We start from the raw sequence: 16,640 nt of genomic DNA, 5'->3' as shown, positions 1-16,640 counted from the left end.
GTTAGAGGTGCCTGCAATGTTGTTCACTTTTCTTGTGCAAAATGATGGTGTGGCCTAGGGAGAGGATCAGAGCACCTTCTTCTCAATTCATTAATGCTTTCCAGCTCGGGAGCAGCTGATGCCGACAAACAGCCACCACATAATCCCAAAGGAAGCAGAGCCACTAATCAATCACTTTTACCGTTAAGATCACTTTGAGCTGCCACTGTCTAATACTGTTCCTCTACTTAATTACACAGAAAAGCACTTAAACACCAGATCAAAATAATCAACTATACAGCTTGAATTAAATCCTGTCTGTGCAGCTAAAACCTTTGAACTGGATTGCTTGTTAGGTGTGCAAAATCCTGGATATCAGTGGTGGTACTGTGTGGTCCTTTCAATGGAGTGGGTTGCTGAAGTCTCTGGAACGGAATATAGGTAAAAAACCTGTTTACGCAAAGACCTTTCACCTATGAAGACAAGGGAAGCCAGCACCTGGTGCTTTTGTGAAAGGTCCTGACTGAGGGAAAGTCAGCCATGGCTGGGAAGAAAAATGACTGGTGAGAGATAATATCTTGAACAACCTGGATCTTGCGAGATTAAGTTTTAGACTTTTGAGTGTAACCCTTTTTAACTTTGTTCCTTTTCCTTAGCATCACTTAACCTATGTCCTGTTGTTACTACATTTATTTAATTTTTACCACAAACCAACACAGTGCTAAATTTAAAGGGAAGGTCTGTTTATTCCCAGCTAAGTTAATAAGCTGTGATGTGTTCTGTGTCTTCAGAGGAACAAACTTACCATATTATTTCTCTGAGCTGTCCAGGAGAGGGCAGAACAGCACAGAGCACACCGTTTGGGGGAAATTCGGGAATGGGGGTGTGTGGGAAGCACCCTGCAAGTGGCAGACAGAGTGGGGCTGTGGGCAGGCCGTTGGGGTCAGAGCTGCTGACCCAGGGCTGTCCAGCACATTCAGGGTGTGACCTGCATGCTGGTAGGCCCAGGTTGTGAGCTACAACACCAAAGCTTTGTGAAGCACCCTAGGTTACGAGGCAGGCAGTGACATAACCACTCACTGGTCTGAATTGCACCCCAGAACATCAGTGTCGCTATTCACAGCAACAAAAAATGATCTTTACATCAATTTTTTTTTAAATTTATTTTTATGTAGGGTTCAAATCTTTTCAAAATAACAATAAAGAAAAATGACTGGGGATAGAGAGGTCACCAGTTGGTTCAGCCAATCACTGTCTGTTTCTGTTTCACCTCTCATGGTTTAGGATATTGTCAGCGTGCAGTTGATTGATTTACAATTTAGTAATCCAGTCGTCATCATCCATAATTCTACAATAAACCACACCACTTAATGTAGCTGTTACAGATGTTCAGAAGTTCCTTCCCTGCTTTTTAGGGAGTGATAGCAGCTGTAGGCACCAGGATTAGTTGGGGAAAAAAATCTGTCTCCAGCACAATAAAATATCCCTATGTTGCCGTAAGAATACCCTGTCTTCAAGACGGAAAGACATGCTACCAGCTATAATGTGCCCCTGTCCAAGTCTTTAATAGTAAGAAAATAATTTTCCTTGCAGTGGCAGGAGTAAGAAAATGGACAGCTTGTGTCTAAAAGGTACTATTTCCTAGGATGAAGGAACACTCCCCTCTTCCCCACCCCCAGGCCTTATATAAACGATTCACCAGTGGACATGTACTGTACAACATCTGATCCTACATCAGGACAGTACTCTGTATGAGGCACAACATTTACAGAGATGGTGAAAGCGTGGTTAACAATTTGTTCTTAAAACTGTAAATGGGATTGCCAGGCCCACAGGAAGGACTGCAGATTGATTGTGGCCACGCTATTCATTATTCTATTAGAGAAATGAATACCCATTGCTTTCTGAAAACCCGACTGGAGACTTTATGGGCATCGTTACTTATTTTTCACAAATTGCTGATCTGGAAACAGTAGGTCAATTCCTGGTTTCAACTTCTTTTGCTTTAGCCTGAAAACACCAAAGCATGATTTGAGATGGAAATTAAGGTTTTAATTATTAAAAAAAAAAAAAAAAAAAAGAAGAATATGGAGCACGAGGTATAATTACTTTACAGCAAATAGCATTATTTCTGTCTGCCAACTTGGGTTGCCACAGTCCATTTCAAGCAGGCCAGCAGAAACTATCACAGTAACTAACTAGGTAACAAAAACAATCATTCCAGTGAGTGAATCACCACATTGAGTGAACTGTCTAAACATGGCTGCTAAATTCATTAGCTACACAATTCTAGGAAGAACAGAATAACCATCCTAAATCAGACAAGTGATCCGTCTATCCCAGCACCTGACAGGGGCCAGAACTCAATGCTTCAAAAGAAGGTGAAAGAAACCCTGCAGTAAGCACTTACATGATACCAGCCCTTAGGAAGTTTCTTCCTCATCTCACCTGAGGCAATCAACAATCAAATTTGCACTGGATTTGTATTCCTCCACAGGACTTCTTGAAGAAGCTGTGCTGGGTTGGATTCTGATCTTGTTTCATTGTTGAAGAATTCTCTGAACCCATGCAGGATCCCTATATCACTCGCCCATCTGTGAACACCCTACATTTCTGCCACCATTTTTCCATGTGAAGATTGCATGGATTGTCTTCCAAGATTGTTAATACTGCTCCAGGAGGACTAGATTGAGGCTTAAAGCATTGAGTGTGGGGTGGAGTGTACTTGTGGTGCTCTGTGAGGAAACCCAGGGATGGACTGTGAATGAAGGAGTCACAATTCTTCCCCTGTTCCCCATTGCTCCTGGAGTTGAAGGGGAAAATACTTTGCTACAGGTTTTTCATCATATGTAGACTATTGCCCCCTCATTGTGTCTCAGCTCCGCTGACCAGCACATTTTGGAGAGGTGGAGCCTTGGCTCTGCCCACTCCTCACCACTACTCTTCCTCCTGCACCTGTGACACGATGTGAGGAGAGGCTGCATGTGTGTGAGTGTGTGTGTGTGGTGGACAAACTGATTCCCCTGTGCAGACACATTAGTGTTAGTCACAATCCAGCCTACAGGATTCCTGTAGAGTAACACAAGCCCGGTTTCCCCTTCCCCCACACATGCCCAAAAGGTATCTGGGAGACGGGAACTTTTACCTGAATATGAGTCTCCCAGAAAACAATATGAAGCACTAAATGCTAGAACGCACATTTCTGAAGGGGTGGGTGGAAAATAATTTGATGGCTTCTTTGTGAATTTACATTTGATTCCCAGGCTGGCCAAACTGAACTCTCCTGCTCCACATCTGAAATCTTACAATCTTTCATATTAAGACTATAGGCTTTGCCCAGATCTCACCCATTTCAGCTGCCTGAAGAAATGTACAAGACCAGGAAATACTGACTGCTGTTTAATATTACTCCACAATAGAGTTCTACAGAAAATCACCCAGCATCAGGTCTAACAACCTTTCAAATTTATTCTAAGGCCTTGTCTTAAGGCGAAGGCCCCTTTACATAACTCTGCCAGCATAAAGGTTAAAATGGGAGTATGTCACATTTAAATCCATATCAAGGTCCTTTCGCATTGCCAGAGTGGTGCAAAGGGACCTGAATATAAATAAAACTCAGGCCCAATAAAATTTAATAGATGATCATCTCTTTTCTGCTGCAGTTTAGAACCACCTTACAGGATTCCATAGCAGGGATATATTATACGTGTGTGAGTAGTGCTGCTTATTTTCAGGGTTGCCCAACACTTTCCATTATAAGACCCTGTTTTCAGTTGTGTATAACTTTGCCAAAACTTAACTCTTTCAGGTTGCAATTTTCCATGCTGGGTTTTTGCTTCAGGCTCATCAACTTCTAACCCCTGACCTGATCTTGGAAGGGGTATATCTCTAATAAGTGTATAAGTGCCACACCCAAAGGGTACGTTTCTGACTAACCTATCATCTCTATGCTACAAATGCTTAAGAATGCTTATAGAAGGTCTAATACAAGTAGAAGAAACTAAAGACTAAGTATATTAGGCTTTGCTATAGGTATTAAGGTTTAAGAATTAGCATAAGGCCGAGCGAGGCCTGGTTGTTAGCTTAAGTTGGCATAAGCGCTTGGCCTAAATTAATGAAATGTAGCAATATGTGCTTTGGAATAAACAAATAAACCACAAAAGAATAAGTACATTGCAGAATTGCATAAGTAAGTTGAAAATAACAGATTTTAGGTATGTTTTGCAGCAAGGTAACCATGGAGCTAACCTTATTGATGTGTCAAAACTACTAGGAAAATGATTGATGCAAAGGATTTGCTTGAGTCATCGGTGGGAAATCTAATTATGGTAAACCAAAATACACACATGGGCAAAGGGCTCAAACTTAGTCAGATATGGTCACAGACAAGGGTGGATGGAATAAGAAAAGGTATATAAAAGATGTGGTTATCTCACCGTTAGTTGGGACATTAGGGTGACAAGAAGGCAGAAGCCTGTATTGTCACATCCCTCTTAAGATGCTCTCCACTTTCTTTCTTTCTATCTTCACTTCTGATAATCTCCGTAAATTAGTCAGCACAAATATATTGTGCAATTGTATTTATCTGTATGTTTCTTTTAATTTTAAGTAAGGTTTTAATTTCTTTATATGTGTGTTGCCAATGCCCTTCGTAGCCACCTGGGTAAAGGACCTATGTTGTGTTAGTAATTTTGTGCAATTTGCACTTTAACTGAACAAAGTCTAACGGCTGGATTTTTTTTGGGCAAGTTTCAGCAAAAATGGTTCAGCCATTTCTGAGATTGGCTGAAACATTGCTTTGCCCCGGTTAAAAAAAATCTTCCAATTGTTTCATTGAGAAGCTCCATGCTTTGGAGAAGAGACTTGAAATTTGGCAAGGGTATTCCCCTGGTACCAGTGATGTGCTTTTTGCTGTTTCTGTGACAAACTGCCCAAATTTGGCCAAGTTGTAAACCTTTGAAATATCTCAGTTTTTACACGCTGAATAGAGACTTTAGCAGCTAAATTCTTCAGAGACTCCACCTGCATGGAACATGCTCCAGACCTCAGCAGCTGCGACTGACCATGATTTCTTCTGTCTCTCTGTAGCCTGTCTCTCCTGCATGCTCAATGTTCACCTTGCTGACACCCAGGTAGCATTTCCACAAACCTCCCTATGCACTATTACCATCTTCAGGAAGCCCTCTCGCTTTCTCCAATGTCCTAGTGGTCTCCTCATCTCTGTCCTATTGGAATGATGCTGGCTAGTGGCTCATCTGATTTATCATAATCATTAGGTAGCTGCCAAACAGGGCCACTGCACCCTATCCAATGCCAGTTTCCTGACAGGTGGGAACTAGGAGGCAGCATACTCCCCACTACCTGCTGCAAGAGCTGCAGGGGCAGGCCAGCACATCATTAGGCCTGGACCTTACTAGATGTTTTAGAGGCTCCCTATGAACTATGTGCTAGGCAGTGAAGCCCCACAATGCCTTGCATATAGGTGGCATGGAAGCTGTGAGGTATCTTAGCTCCCTGTCTAAGATTTCTGGGGAGTTCCCTGATTCTGTGTAGATTACTCAGAACTGTTGTAGGAGAGGAGGGCCACTACCACTGCCCTTTGGTGGGCAGGTCATTCTGCTTTCTGGTACTGTAGTAATTCTTGGGCCTGGGAGCTAAAGACTCAGGAAGGGACCAAATAGCCTCCATGGAGCTAACCTTATTGATGTGTCAAAACTACTAGGAAAATGATTGATGCAAAGGATTTGCTTGTGTCATCGGTGGGAAATCTAATTATGGTAAACCAAAATACACACATGGGCAAAGGGCTCAAACTTAGTCAGATATGGTCACAGACAAGGGTGGGTGGAATAAGAAAAGGTATATATATATTGGGCCTCAAGAGTGCCAGGGCTCAGGAGCAACGTTGCCATCCCCATGTGTTCAAGTGTCATGAGATTATTGAAAAATTATACTTGGTGGGTGTTTTTTCTTTGCCTTCTGGTTTCGGAGCCATTTCCCAAACTTCTCTCTCCAGCCTCGTGGGCTAGAAACTCACTTAAAAAAAAAAAAAAAAGACAGCTAAGATTCTCATGTTCTCACTTGCCTCCAGGAGCTGAGGCTTTAAGAAAAACACCATCAAACTTGAGACTTGTGATAAAATCATGGGAACTGGCAACACACTGTAGGAGGCTGCAAGAGTGGGGAAGAGTTGTTTGCTGGACAACCACTGATGAGAGGAAAAGAGGCACCAGTCAGCAAGGAGCCCAGAACCGGCTAGTGGTCAGCAATTGGGCAGGGAGAGCAGACTGGCTAGTTGGACAGCAGGGAGGAGATATTCCCATAGAATTTCCCTGCTGAGTGAACGAACACCTCTCTCCAGGTTCAGAACAAACATGGGTCCTGGAAGTCAGACTCAGCTTGATGGAGTTCAAGATTCAGTATTGCTGTGAATGTTTCATCGTGATTACCACAGAAAGCAGCTACATGCCTGATGGGGGTCTGCATGATTTAGAAAAATTATTTTGTAATCAATAAATGTCCTGGAAACAGATTTAATAAAACAAAACACACATTACAGTTTAACCTGCTGTTCAAATGGGAACTGCTTTGATACTCTGACTGAAAGATCATCTAGCTCCCCTGGATCTCCATTAAGTGCCTCTGAATCCTGTGCTTAAAAGTTAATTTTCCAATTCCACAAAGCAATTCCACTCAGTGATTCACCGCAGACAGCGCTCTGCCTCCTCCGGAAAAAGTGCACAAGGAACTATTTTTCCTGCTTCTACAATGGTAGAAGCACACCAGTGTTACAGCGTAAATTGAAAACCTAGCTCTCACAGATACAATGAACAGCGCATGTAAAGTACAGATCTAAAATTCAAGCATTGGTCAGCGACGATATTATTTCACCAGACATCCACTAGAGGGCACTTTGTTTCTTTGAATTCTTGAAGCTGACAACACTGTAGCACTCAATACAGAGCAAGAGAGAGTAGAATCTCTCCTTATTACAATACATTTATTTCACTTCTCATGGGATTTGCTATGTGTCTTACATATTAAAGTCACAAGTGGGATTTAATTTAATTGGATGCAGGAAAAAAAAACAATTTTGAATGTCTCCGTTTCCTCTCTTGGTCTCAGCTGCAGGATAGCAATGCCAGAGTGCCATCCGACAGAGATCAGCATGCAGGCTTATCCGAGTCACAGCACAGCTGGGTACCAACAACACGCTTCGCTGACAAGGCTAGGCACTGCAATCAAGACAAGAGCATCCTCCTAGGGTGATTCTCTGCACAAAGTCTCCTTTCCAGTATAACTACTAGTACATGCCACTGTGATTCAAATTATGTTAACATTTCCGATTTAATAGGACACAGTCGGTGCTTGCTGACACATGACATGCAAAATGCCTATTGTCCTGGAGTAAATATAGTATATAAATAATTAGAACATGCTGATCTGAGAGTTCAGAGAGCTGGGTTCTATTTCTACAGTGTCTTGTACCTTAATCTTCTGGCTCAACCCTGACCTGGAAAGATCACCTCCAGAAGTGACAGAGTACAGGCTTCATTCTTAGTCTCTCTGCTGAAACCATTAACAAAGGCAACAACTATTCCTCCCTGAATTGGTGTTTTGTGTCATAATATAATGGTTTACATCCATAGCCCTTTCTGTGATGTGAATACATGCCCACTGGGTCCTAGTGGGCTAAGATCATCAGTCCTTTCACAGATATCACCAAATTGCTGAGACTGTAAAGGATTTCAGTCCCTACCAGCCTGGGCTGGCTATGAGCTGATGATCTTGTTATAAGAAGCTCTACAGGTGCCATGTCACTAATTCCCCAAGTCATCCAATCCCCTAATTGTCTGTTCTGTATAGGAATTTGTCTTTGAGTTTTAGACCAATGGAAGCTGAGGGATAGCAGGATCATTAAGATCCATTTCTCTGAATATTTGTATAGGCTTTTAGACCCCCACATCTCAAATTTTTTAATCTCAAACAAGGAATATGTAATAAAGGAGGGAACCTGGAAAATGTTCACCATCACAGAATATGTAGGCGACACTCCCTTGGCTTGCTTAATTTAGTCTGATGATGTTTCCCCTTTGCAGCAATTAACTCAAGCAGAGAGAAGTGCCATCTGACTAGTCAATTGCAGGATTTGGGAGTGATGGAATTCCCCTTACTAGTGCTTCCTTCTGTCAGTGAAAAGCTGGGTTGGATGCCTCCTGCTATTCCAGTTAGCCTACAGACAAGCACCAGTGCTGGCATGAAATGCATGTGTCTGAGCCGGGGATGAAAACAAAGGTAAATATCTCCCAATCAGTGCTTGGAGCTGGGCGTGCCGGTCACTGCATGTATATTCTCAGCCCAGAGGTAACAAAGAGAGAAGTACAAGCAGAGATTGGGAGAGATGGAAATGGGGCAGTTAATATAGAAATTAGTATTAACAGAATCAGTACAGCAGAGATTCACAAAGCACAATTCATGAGAACAAGGTCCTCATGCTAGAGGACTCCCTGCAGGAAGAAGCGGCATCACCACATTACAAAAAAAATCCAATCACAGACTCTATATTTAAAAATTAAAAAGACTACCAGTTGAAATTACATTCATGATTAAAAGATCTAACAGAAGCATATTTAAATTCATTAATTTGGTCCACACTTACTACCTTGGGAGACCAGCTGCTTCTGGAATATGGGGCAGCAAAATACGAACTATATCTTACTCGTATTTGATCAAAACCTTTTGGAAGTTTCAATGATCGGGCTGTTAACGTCTTTTAGGTGATAATTAGACTCTAGGGGCAGCAAACATTGTTTGGGAGAGAAAATGCTCAGTGGAAACAAACAGTGGAGCCTTTTGCTTTGGAAACAGTTTGTTATTTCCATATTATGTGAAAGACAGAGGAGTAAGCATGGCTGTTTTCAAACAGAAACACATCTTGCCTGTGCATTTCATAAATTAGCTGAGGCCCATCTGTGTGTAAACGATTCATCTTGGATTTTCCTCACTGGGATAACCTCCTGCAATACACATCTCATCTGGAAGATTCAATCCAGCTCATACTGCTGCTCATTAGTATGATTCTTCTCTGGAAACTGATGCCTACTTGGCTTTCAGCAATGTACAGTAGCTCATTTGTGGAATTAGAGCACCAAGGGTTAGAGAATGAACTGGTGCCTTTCCCATCCCCCTTCCCCTCCAACACCCCACTCCTGAGCAGAGTCCAAACATACACCCCTCCTGCACTCTTCACTTGGCATGGCTTCTCTTAGCTTTATCTCAGGACCACTCAGGTCCTCTCACTTGCCAGATTCCTTCTTTTTCTTATATCTAGGTGGAGTTAACAAGGCACCTGCAACGGTGAATCAGCAGAATCCAGAATCTCCCAGCAGGCTCAACACCGTCTCACATGGTGGATACACAGGAACAGTGCAGCAGAAGCTGGGACTCCCTGCGTTCACTTCCTTTGCATGAGATCATGGGTCCTATTTTCCTTTGTCAGGGCAGGAAAAGGGTTAATTAACGATAGAGAATAACTGGTTTTTTGCTGGGTCTGACGCAGATCTCTCTGGACATGTATGCTAGGCCTGTCAGCATAGCATCTATGTATCTCTCTCTGGACATATATGCTATGCCTGCCAGTCTCCCCTGTGTTTCACAGGGCAGATTTTCAAAGCCCACCTCCCCTAGGTAGACACCTCTACCTCAAGTAGATCATTAAAATATTTTGGTAGCTGTATGTGTGTGTTTGATGATGGCCCGGGGGAACCCATCTCTTCAGTTGTAAATGCTGCTCAGATATGGAGACGTCTTTCAAGTTCCAAAGCTTCCCAGGAAGTCCATTGGGTATGCTCCCATTAGGGACTGTATCAGAAATTTAGCCGACTGCACATTAAGCCTCTCACTCTGAAGACTTACTTTAATGTTCTCTTTTCTTCAGGGAAAGAGTAGATCTAAAAACTCCTTAAACATTCCCTGTTTCTCTCCTGTGATTCCCCTGTTCAAAAGCATGGAGAGTTGAAGGACCACAGCCCTTGTAGAGTGATGGTTCCAAATGCCCCCGGGTTCCAGAACAGACAGACTGAGAGGTTTACAAGAGACATGTCAGAATTTTTTTTCCCTAGGTGTGGAACCACCCCAATCTCCCAGCATCCATTTGGTATCCTATAACACCATTATGCAGGACTTTAACTTGGCTAGAATAATAAACGAACCATTCCTTCGGATCTGCATGCTGTCTGGCCTGTGTCAAACGGACACTGCATTGCAGTGACATAAAGGTTTTATTTATTCTGCATTAAAGTGTCTAAAAATGGCAACTTCAGCTTCCCACTATCTAGCCCCAAACAAAGTAACGCCGCTTCACTGCTATTTCCTACGTGTCTGTTCCCTCCCATATAAATATGCAACTCCTGCTTGTATTACTAGACTCCATGCAAACATCAAGAAGAGACCCCTTGATGCCTACGTTTCGTAATCAGGCCTTCATCCAAATGAAGTCAATGGAGATTTGGATCCATCTGTGGTGGAGGAGACCCTTTAAACTCTGATTTTCCTTAGTAACTGAAATACTGGAATGATTTAATATATTTTATTTTATGTTAAAAGCAACATAAGGCAGCTGGCTCCCTTTCAAAAAACCAAAAGCCAAGAACAATTCACATATCAAAATTATTGCTTCAGAATGTTCTCCAAATTTGAGTCCTACCCACTCAGTCCCCACAGCTGGGAGTACTGTGGCAATGGCTCCTGCTGAGACTGGAGGACAGAACTGTTATGAGACTCCTCAGCAATCCCTCTGGCGAATAAAGACATGCTGACAAACTTAGTTAGAAAGGTATTGCAACACTTTGCAGGAAGAAATTAGGAGGGGAAAAGTCGGGGGGGGGGGGAGAAAAAATGGGGAATCTTTGAGGTCACTTATGAAACCCTAAACCCAAACACGCAGCTATGAAAATAAAGATTTTCTAGTCATCTACCTGACTTAAAAAAAGTTTTCTCTGTGATCAGAATAAAGGGAAACCTCAGCTTCCCATTCTGGCAGCTACTAACACCACTGTTCGCAGCTGCAGCAGGGAAAGTTCCCTCTTATCCCCAAGTCTGTGGGACAGACCAAAAAAATGGTTACTTACTTTCTCGTAACTGTTGTTCTTCGAGATGTGTGATTCTGTGTGTTCACGTCCATTCCACATTAGGCGCGTGCTGTGTGCACGAGAATTGGAAACTTTTTTCCTTAGCGCCTCCCGTCGGGCCAGTGGGGGCCCCCCCGAGTGGCACCACTGCGCCGTGCATATATACCCCTGCCGCCCAACCCTCTCCAGTTCCTTCTTGCCGGCAACTCCGACAGAGGGGTAAGAGGGTGGGTGGTGGAACGGACGTGAACAACACATCTTGAAGAACAACAGTTATGAGAAAGTAAGTAACCATTTTTTCTTCTTCGAGTGCTTGTTCACGTCCATTCCACATTAGGTGGATCACAAGCTTACCTCTGGAGGAGGGTAGGAGTCATGGAACAACTGCTCGGAGGACCGCTCTGCCAACTGCCGCATCCTCTCTGGCCTGCTGGTTGACCACGTAGTGGGTCATGAAGGTGTGCACAGAGGACCAGGTGGCTGCTCTGCAGATCTCCTGGATCGGGACCTTTGCCAGGAACGCTGTGGAAGTCGTTTGCGCCCTGGTCGAGTGGGCCATGACCGCCAGGGCCGGAACACCTGTGAGCTCATAGCATGCCTAGATGCAGCTTGTAATCCAAGACGAAATCCGCTGCGCCCACACTGGGAGGCCTTTCATCCTCTTGGCTATGGCCACGGACAGCTGCGCGGATTTACGAAAGGGCTTGGTGTGCTCCAAATAGAACGCCAGCGCTCGACGCACATCCAGGGTGTGCAAGCTGCAGTGACTCGGGTCCGTATGGGGTTTCAGGAAGAACACTGGCAGACAAATGTCCTGGCCCAAATGGAATTGGAAGACCACCTTAGGGAGGAACTTGGGGTGCAGCTGGAGCTGCACCTTGTCCTTGTGAAATACTGTATACGGTGGCTCAGAGGTAAGGGCCCTCAGTTCGGACACCCTTTTGGCCAAGGTGATGGCAACCAGAAATGCCACCTTCCAGGAAAGGTGGAGGAGAGAACAGGTAGCGAGGGGCTCGAAAGGGGGTCCCATGAGTTTAGAGAGGACCAGGTTAAGGTTCCATGGAGGGACTGGGGGGGCGGGAGTATGGGAACACCCTCTCCAACCCTTCAAGGAACCGTCCCAGCATTGGGTGGGAACCCTGGATGGAAGGCGAAGATGGCCACCAGGTACACTCTAAGTGAGGACGGGACTAGCCCTTGCTGCTTTAGGTGCAGGAGGTACTTCAGGATGGCCTGCATTGGGGCCTGGCACGGCCGCACCTGTTGGGGTTCATACCAACACGAGAACCTTTTTCACTTGGCCATATAGGCCACCCTGGTAAAGGGCATTCTACTGCCAAGCAGAATCTGCTGCACGGGAAGGGAGCAATGGCTCTCTAGGGCATTTAGCCACAGAGCCTCCAAAGCCGTCGGGTGCAGTGACTGTAGGTCGGGGTGGAGAAGCCACCCGCTGTCCTGTGTAATGAGATCCTGGTGTAGGGGCAGGACTACTGGGGCCTCCACTGACAGCTCTAGGAGCGATGTGTACCAGTGCTGGCGAGCCCAGGCTGGGGCGATGACGATCATCGCCGCCCTGTCCCTGCACACCTTGAGCAGGACCTTGTGCACCAAGGGGAGTTGGGGGAAGGCATACATCAAGCCCCCTCTCCACAGGATCACAAACGCGTCCGCGAGCGAGCCTGGGCTCCGGCTCTGGAACGAGCAGAACTGCGAGCACTGGGCATTGGCCCTGGTGGCAAACAGGTCTACCTGGGGAAACCCCCACCTGCGGAAGAGCGAAAGAACGACGTCCGCCCTGAGCGTCCACTCGTGTATGCTATACGACCTGCTGAGGGAGTCTGCCAACTCGTTCCATACCCCTAGGAGATGGGACGCCTCGAGGTGAATTGCATGGGCTATGCAAAGGTCCCACAGGAGGAGAGCCTCGCGACAGAATGGCGAGGAACGAGCCCCGCCCTGCTTGTTTATATAAAACATGGCAGTAGTGTTGTCTGTCAGAACTGTCACGCTGTGACCACTCAGAGTGGCATGAAAGGTCTGCCAGGTGAGATGAACCGCCCTGAGCTCCTTCACTTTGATATGGAGCAACTGCTCTGCTCCGGACCACAACCCCTGCATCATGAGGTCCCCCAGGTGAGCCCCCCATCTGTGGTCTGATACATCCATCACCAGCATCAGGTCTGGTTGTGGGGTGGCAAAGGGGATGCCTTTGCAAGCCACAGGCTGGGACTGCCACCACAGCAGGGAGTCCAGCACATCCCTTGGGGCTGTCACTACCAAGTCCAGGGGGTCCCTGCCTGGGCGGTACACCCGAGTGAGCCATGCCTGCAGAGTCCTGAGTCTCAGTCTGGCATGCCTGACCACGTGCGTGCATGCTGCTATGTGGCCCAGCAGCCGCAGGCAGCACCTGGCCATTGTAGTTGGAAACTGGCGCAGGGAAGCCACCGCTTGCTGGATAGCTCGGAATCGGGATACTGGAAGGCTTGTCCTGGCCTGCACCGCGTCCACGACCGCCCCCATGAATTCCACTCTCTGCGTGGGTACGAGCGTGGACTTAGGGATGTTGACCAGGAGCCCTAGCTTGCGGAACAATCTCCGGGCCACCTCCACATGGCCCTGCACTTCCGCCTCAGATTGGCCCACGAGGAGCCAGTCATCGAGGTACGGGTACACCCGGAATCTCTGCCTCCGCAAGAAGGCCTCCACCACCGCCATGCACTTCGTAAACACCCTTGGGGCCGAGGCTAGACCGAACAGGAGAACTGCAAACTGGTAATGTTCTTGGCCCATGGTGAAGCGTAGGAACCGCCGATGTGCTGGGTGGATGGCGATATGAAAGTACGTGTCCTTCATGTCGAGGGCAGCGTACCAGTCCCCCGGATCCAGGGAAGAGATGATGGTGCCCAGAGAGACCATGCGGAACCGGGCCTTGACGAGCCCACGCAGGTCTAGGATGGGGCGAAGGCCCCCTTTGGCCTTGGGGATGAGGAAGTACCGGAAGTAGAACCCTTTTCCCTTTAGGCCGTGAGGCACCGCCTCTACCGCCCCCGCCTTTAGCAGCGAGCGGACTTCCTCCTCTAGGAGATGCTCGTGAGAGGGGTCCCTGAAGAGGGATGAGGAAGGGAGGTGGGGGGGGGAGGGAGGCGAACTGCAGCGAGTACCTGTTCCGTACTGTGTGTAAGACCCATCGGTCTGACGTAATGGCAGACCACGCACGGGAGAAACGGGACAGGCGGTTCAGGAAACAAAGGGATGGATCCAGTGACTGGTCTGGTACGGTGTCCTCGAGCGCACCTTCAAAAGTCTGGCTTAGTGCTCAGCTGGGGTTTATGCTGGGCTTGGTTCTGGCCCGGCGCGTTATTGTTACTATTGTTGTTGCACCGTCGTCTGTTATCCCTGCCTCGCCTTTGGTAAGGCTCATGCCTATGGTGAGGCTGGTACTGGCGCTGAGGGGGAAGCTGCGGCTTAAAGGGCTTCCTCTGGGTCACCGGGGTGTGCATACCCAGCGACTTAAGCGTAGCTCGCGAGTCCTTGAGGCTGTGCAGCCTCGTGTCTGTCTGGTCCGAGAAGAGCCCGGACCCTTTGAAGGGGAGGTCCTGGAGTGTATTCTGGACTTCGGGCGGGAGGCCTGACTCCTGGAGCCACGCCGAGCACCTCATGACCACCCCTGATGCAATTGTTCTAGTCACCATGTCTGCCGAATCCAGGGAGGCCTGGAGAGAGGTCTTGGCTACTGCCTTGCCCTCATCCACCAGGGTCATGAACTCCTGTTGGGAACCTTGCGGAAGGTTGTCCTTAAACTTCCCCACCGCCGCCCAGGAGTTGAAATTGTGCTTGTTGAGGGTGGCCTGCTGGTTTGCAATCCTCAGCTGAAGGCCCGCAGATGAGTACACCTTTCTGCCAAAAAGGTCCAGGCGTTTCGCCTCCCTGGCCTTAGGGGCCGGGGCCTGCTGTCCATGGCGCTCCCTTTCGTTTATCGCTGAGACTACTAGGGAGCACGGACTTGGGTGGCAGAACAGGAACTCATAGCCCTTAGAAGGGGCAAAGTATTTACGCTCCACTCCCTTGGCCATTGGAGCGCTGGAGGAGGGGGTCTGCCATATAGTGTTATAGTTGGACTGAATGGTCTTAATGAGTGCGAGCGCTATTCTGGATGGACCTTTGGGGCTCAAAATGTCCACCATGGGGTCCTCCTGCTCAACTGTCTCCTTGGCCTGCAACCCCAAGTTCTGGGCGACCCTGCGCAGCAATTTCTGGTGGGCTCCATGATCTATCGGTGGAGGGCCGGACACCTCTGTACCCGCCACGGCCTCATCTGGGGAAGACGAGGAGGTTAGCTGCTGCTCGACCCCCTCCGGTTGGTCCTCCTGCTTCCCTTCTCCCGTGGGAGGGGCCTCCGGCTCAGGCCGGGGCGGGAGTCCAGGGGAGAGACCGGCACTGAGTCCGGTGCCATCCCGTTTATCCTGGGGGGATGTTGGAGGCCTGGATACTGTAGCCTCCGGCACCGTCTGGAATCAGTGCGGGGACCAGGACTGCTGCACCGAGTAACTTGCCCTGGACGGGGTCCTTGGTGCTCCTGATAGGCCCAGGGGGTCCAGAAGGGCCAATGGCCTGGCGGCCCCCATTGGGGTTGCCAGCCTACCTGAGGGTCCCTGCTGTCCGGGGCCTGGTGCGGGTAGCTATAGCGGCCGGAGTCAGTGCCGGACTGCAGCGATGCTGATTGCGAAGGCCATGGCGGTGCCAATAATCTGTGCCGGCGGAAGAACGAGCGGCTCCTGGCTGAGCAGGAGCGGTATCCCTGGGACTGGGATCTGGACCGGGACCAGTGCTGGCATTCCCTGGACCGGGACTGTCTGCAGGAGTCCTCTGGTGAGGGCCGTCTCAACTCCTCCCAGTGCCAGTCTCTGGGTGGTGCCGGAGAGCGGCGTGCCCTTTCCGGTGCTTCCTCGCGCTGACCCACTGCCAGTGCCGCAAACTTCTTCTGGGCTGCTGGCAACCGTGAGTCTGCGGAGTTGGAGCTCGACCGGGACCAACTCTGGGAGCGGTGCCGGGACAGTGTCCTCGAGCAGCACACCATTGCCGGCTTACCCCTCGACAGCACCCGAGGCATGGGTGCTGGAGGGTTCTCCCCATACGGGAGGGGGCTTGCTGCCGACAGGTCGATGAGGTCCTTTGTAGCCTCAAAGGTGCCAGGCGTAGAGGGCTGATCCATTAGGCCCTCGAGCCCATCGTCCGCACTGAGCCCACTTAGGTCTGGACTCGGTGGGGCTTGTGCTGCTGGGACCGCTGATGTCAGCGCTGGTAGCGCGGCCTTCCCGCTATTATTGGCGCTCGGTGCCTTGGGAGGTGCCGGTCTCCTGTGTGGGGAACGACCGCGCCTTCCTTTTGGCTGCACCAGGGAGGACGAGCAGTGCCGGGGCCTAGTCTGGCGCTCTGGGGCCAACAGTTTGTGGTGCTTAGCCAGTGCCGGGTCTCTCGATAGCTCCGGGGCACTATGCACTGAGGAAGCCTGAGCTGGTGTCAGGCACTCCG

The 16,640-nt window shown here is 48.3% G+C and overlaps 1 protein-coding gene across 2 annotated transcripts in view; it reads right to left on the bottom strand.

The window, feature by feature from the left end:
• HS6ST1 (heparan sulfate 6-O-sulfotransferase 1) overlaps window positions 1–16,640 on the bottom strand; it is a 273,400-nt gene that overhangs the window by 21,301 nt on the left and 235,459 nt on the right. The gene's annotated exons all lie outside the window — the stretch shown is intronic.

This window comes from Caretta caretta, chromosome 9 (assembly GCF_965140235.1).
Source record: "Caretta caretta isolate rCarCar2 chromosome 9, rCarCar1.hap1, whole genome shotgun sequence".
Taxonomy (NCBI): Eukaryota; Metazoa; Chordata; order Testudines; family Cheloniidae; genus Caretta; species Caretta caretta.
Note: the sequence above shows the minus strand (reverse complement) of the source record. Positions and strands in the feature narration are given on the sequence as shown.